This window comes from Arachis duranensis, chromosome 9 (genome assembly GCF_000817695.3).
Source record: "Arachis duranensis cultivar V14167 chromosome 9, aradu.V14167.gnm2.J7QH, whole genome shotgun sequence".
Taxonomy (NCBI): domain Eukaryota; kingdom Viridiplantae; phylum Streptophyta; class Magnoliopsida; order Fabales; family Fabaceae; genus Arachis; species Arachis duranensis.
This window is the reverse complement of record NC_029780.3, coordinates 109,730,417-109,735,840: the sequence shown is the minus strand read 5'-3', so window position 1 is coordinate 109,735,840 and position 5,424 is coordinate 109,730,417. Positions and strand designations below refer to the sequence as shown.

Genomic DNA, 5,424 nt, shown 5'->3' with positions numbered 1-5,424 from the left:
TCCATGTTTGAAGTCTTTGACGATGAAAGCTTAGCTTTCATGGCCAAAGTTCTTCAAACTTCTGGTCAAAGCGAAGAGACTTCCCTCCCTCCTTCACTGCACTACATTCCTCCGAAAACAGACCAAAATGAAGCCTTAAGAGAGGTTCACATGGTTCTCTTCCCCATCCTTGACGACCTCTTTGCAAAAACCAATGTTTCACCCCTTGACATAGACATACTCATAGTTAACTGCAGTGGCTTTTGTCCCTCTCCTTCTCTGGCCTCCATTGTCATCAACAAATACTCCATGAGAAGTGACATCAAGAGCTTCAACATCTCCGGCATGGGGTGCAGTGCAAGTGCACTATGCATAGACATGGCACAGAATCTTCTGAGAGTTCACAAGAACTCAAACGCCATTGTTCTCAGCACAGAGATTCTCTCAACAGGTTGGTATTCAGGGAACGAAAAGTCAAAGTTGGTCATCAACTGCCTCTTCAGGATGGGAAGCGCCGCCATTCTTCTCTCGAACAAGAAAGAAGCAAGAAAGCACGCAAAATACAAGGTGCTTAGGACGCTAAGAACACAAAGAGCCTTCGAAGATAAAGCTTATGTTTCTGCCATAAGAGAAGAAGATTCAGAAGGGAAGCTGGGAGTTACCCTGAAGAGGGACTTGCTTCAAGTAGCCGGTGAAACCCTTCGTTCAAACATCACGATTCTTGGCTCTGAGATCTTGCCTTTGTCTGAGAAGTTTCGGTATTTTGCTTCCCTGATGAAGAAGAGGTTCTTGTTGACAAAGTCTGAAGGGATCTACGTTCCGAACTTCAAGACAGTGATACAGCATTTCTGCATGCCGTGTTCGGGGAGGTCAGTAATCATGGAAGTGGGGAAAGGCTTGAAGCTTGGGGAGAGAGAGATGGAACCGGCATTGATGACTCTTCACAGGTTCGGGAACCAGTCTTCTTCATCTCTCTGGTACGAACTTGCTTACTTGGAAGCCAAGGAACGGGTTCACAAAGGTGACAGAATATGGCAACTCGGTATGGGTAGTGGGCCCAAATGCAACAGTGTTCTCCTCCAATGTGTCAGGCCCATCATTGCTGAGTCCAACAAGGGCCCATGGGCTGACTGCATCCATCGATACCCCATATGGGTTAATGATTCTTCAACACCTTAGTGTCATTTATATTTATCATCATCTTATTATTAATGTTCCTATAATTGCCCTATATATATACAAAACTCTATGACTATGGGTGATACTGATACATATAAGGTAGACCCACTTTAAATACTTTTAATGTTTAGCATTTTATGTGTTTATTATTCATTAATTGTAGCCGTAGCGAATCAAAGAGGGGCAAGCTAAGTGGGGGGAGTGAGTATACATTTACAATGTCAAAGTAGTATTTAATTTTCTCATCTGTAGTACAGTAAATGAAAGGGGGGCCCTGAAACAGGTTTGAACTTTGAACTAAGAAGGTTGGTTCCTCATATTAATTGCTTTTCTGCATGCATTAATGCCACTGTTTTATGACTGTCTCCACTTTCCGGGTACATATATTCATCTTCTCACCTCTACCCCTATGCCAAATTCATACTTCTTTTTTTTTTCTTGAAGTGTTCTAAAAATACCTTTTAAGGATATTGCAATAAAAAAAGCTTAAATTGAAAATATAAGTTGAATATAATTTTTTTATTTTTCTTGCTTATTCCTCTTAATATAAGTCACCAAAGAAAATAAAAAAGAAAAATCCTATTAATATAGAAAATAGAAAATCCACTTAATCTTATCTAATGCTTTTAGAATTTTTTTTACTTAAATATTGTTTGTTTTAATTATTAACTCAATACATCTAAATATAAATTGTATTTAAATGTACTAATACAAAATCTCAACTAATATATATATATAAGATTAAATTAAGAATAAGTTTTTGCATCTGACACGATCCTTGACATAGAATCAAATTACAGTAATTCAAGAAAGAAATATTTATATATTTAAAGGTAGAATAACAAAGCAGTAAACAATTTTATAAAAGCTAGTCTTTTGACTGTTTAAAAAATTTATAACTAAAAGTTGCTTGTATGCATCTTTGTGCATGGGATTATCCACATATTAATAGGTGGATGTTGAAATTCTTCGTCGAATGGACAAAAAGTAAGATTATGACTCAATTTTTAGTAATCCTACCATTACTCAATTTTCAAAGATATGCAATTAAGTTAGTATCCTCTCTTCTGACTGGTTGAGGGGAAGGTGCCGGGAACGCTAAATTGAAAACCTCACTTAGTCAGGTTGGATTAAGTGTGAAAAATAATTGTTTAACTTTTTTTTTTTTGAAATAAAAAAAGTTCAACATAACAAGGTGAAATAAAAGAAAAAAAATACATTTTAAAATTGTGTTGATTTTCCTAGAATGTTAATGTATTTCACACTCATTCAAACCAAAATTGGGTTGATTTTCCTACAATGTTAACGTATTTCACACAATTAGGTTGCACTCAAACACAGAGTTAGCTTTTTGACAAGCATAACTTCCTCTCTCTCCGATCTTCTTTCTTTCTCACTTCAAAGATGGAATACTTACCTTGACATTAGTTAGTGTACTGTACCCAGAGATTTCGGCTCAACTCGAGTCATACCTCGGCGTAACGGTTATCTCAAAATAATCCACACACCAAAATCTTAGAACCAGCTTACCCGCCAGAATATCGGACCAGCTCACTCGTCAAAATCTCGAATTACACTGACCGTTAAGCTACACAATAAATCTATAAAACCGAGGAAAAGAGCGAGGAGACACACAAGACTTCGGCTTAAGAAAATCACTTCTCCCAAAAAGTTTACTCTGGAATCATTTCTCTCCCGATCTTATATACTCATTATAAGTTTATTTTATTCTCTTATTGACTTGAGCGTCGGATCCCTTTTGCAGGTATCACGTTCGGGTTTGAGTTCTCAAGGGTATTATCGGCTCGGACGAATCTGTTGGACAATAAGACCAATGTAGAGCTGACATATAGCTCAGACGCAGTATCCTTGCAAGAATATTTGGCGCCCACCGTGGGGCTGACATTAATTTTTTCCCACCCGAAGTTATAAACATTTTAGCTCATTCATATTCGCTGTATATCTCTTTTTCTTTGTAGAAAAGGAAGCATGGCTGATCACTCGGAGACTCAACAACCCTCCCGAACTAACACTTATCTCATAGTTGCAAACGCCGCCCTCTTAGCGGAAAACCAGCGGATGACTGAGCTGCTGGCGGCACTACAAAACAACGGAGATCGGAAAATTGATAGCAAAAAGACAAACGCCGATCAGCACGAAGAGCATCAGTCAGAGTCCAACGCAAAGATAGGAGAGACTCCCCCAAAGATCGGGAGGCGACGAGCCAATCCGTTCTCCGAGGAGATAATGAGTTACAAAATGCCCCAGAACTTTACGCTCTCGATGACCCTAACACCATATAAGGGAATCGGGGACCCTAAAGTTCACATCACGAAGTTCGAGTCCATGATGTTTCTCAACAGTAACTCTGATCTCATTTTATGCCAATCTTTTCCTACCTTTTTAGATTGGGCTGCTTTATTATGGTTTTCTAATTTGCCTGTAGGGTCCATAACTAGCTTTGACGAGTTTGCCAGGATGTTCATCAATCACTTTGCAGCATCAAAAATCTATGTGAGGGACTCGGATTATCTCAGCACAATTAAGCAAGGGCAGCATGAGAGTCTAAAAGATTACATGACACGTTTCACCATGGCGGCCATGGAAATCCCTGATTTGAACCCAGAAGTACAGTTGCATGCTATCAAAAGTGGACTCCGACCTGGAAAGTTCTAGGAAGCCATAGCTGTGGGTAAACCAAAGACACTGGAGGAATTCCGAGACAAAGCTATAGGACAAATCGAGATAGAAGAACTACACGAAATGCGAAGGAATGAAAGATCGTCATCATGGAAAGACGACGACAAGCCGAGCAGGTCAAATATCAAAGTTCACAGAAAACCTTTTAAACTAACTCCAAAGTTTGATTCCTATACCAGGTTCAGTACGAGAAGAGAGGACATAATCAAAGAAATACTACACAACAGGCTCATAAAGCCGTCAGTCAAGGCAGGGACATACCAAGACCAGAAGTATGTGGACAAAGGGAAGCATTGTGCATTCCACCAGAAATTCAGCCACACCACTGACGAATGTGTAGTAGCTAAAGACCTGTTGGAGAGATTAGCAAGACAGGGCCTGCTAGACAAATACATCAGTTCCATGAATAAGAAGGAAACAGCTGACATGAACAAGCCGAAGTATAACTCGGATCACAAAGAAAAAGGAACATGGCTGGATCCAGTAGAGACCCCCACCTCCAAAGGGGTCATAAACTATATATCAGGAGGTTTCGCTGGAGGAGGCATAACCAGCATGGCAAGGAAGCGAAGTTACCAGACCATGATGACGATGGAAGGAACTCAACAAAAACACCAGTTCCGACTTCCTCCGTCGACGTCAGCTTCAGTGCTTGTGACTTCAAATCACAGACCCCAAATTTAGATGACCCAGTAGTAATATCAGTAAGTATAGAGGAACTAACCGTGAAAAATGTATTGCTCGATCCAGGAAGCAGTGCCGACGTCCTATTCTACTCCACATTCAAAAAGATGCAATTAAGCGATAAGTCATTACAGCCATCGGGAGGAGAATTCACAGGTTTCTCAGGTGAAAGAGTCCCCATATCAGATTATATCTGGTTGAAAACGACACTAGGAGAACCCCCAAACTCCAAAACATTGGACATTCAATTCTTGGTGGTCGATTGTGTTAGCCCTTACAACATCATTTTGGGACGTCCATCCCTTAACTCTTTTGGAGCTATTGTCTCCACCATTCATCTGTGTGTCAAGTTTCCCTTGCAGGACAACAGAATAGTAATAGTCCACGCCGATCACAAGGAGGCTAGACAATGCTACAATGCAAGCTTAAGGAAGGTCGCAAAGGAAACCATCCCAAGAATTAACTCCGTGTACAACTCGGAACACAACCCATGCCTGGCCGAAATGGATCCTAGTGTAATGTCCCAAGCTTCTTTTTTTTCTATTATTACTATCCTACCCTTTAATTTTATCAAAATTCCTACATTACCCTTATTCCTCCTACCCAACCCTAACCCTAAATTACTAAACAACTTTCACTCTTCCTCATCAACCACAGCCCCCCTTCTTTTCAAAACTCACACCATAGACATACACCCACGCAGAAAAAAAAGTGAGAACGGCAGAAAGGGCTGCAGCCTCCACGCCTCGCCGCCAAAGTCCTGCTGCTGCCAAGTCGCCATCGACGTCAACCCTAGAGAAAGAGGGAGTCTGCGAGTTGAAGGAAGCTGGAGGAGTGTCACTGCCGTTAGCGTTTTACGGTGCCGTCATCATGGTCACCGAG

General features: G+C 40.7%; 1 pseudogene; it reads left to right on the top strand.

The window, feature by feature from the left end:
- Positions 1 to 1,337, top strand: part of LOC107466869 (3-ketoacyl-CoA synthase 5-like) — a 1,691-nt pseudogene extending 354 nt beyond the window's left edge.
- The last annotated feature ends 4,087 nt before the right edge of the window (positions 1,338 to 5,424 follow it).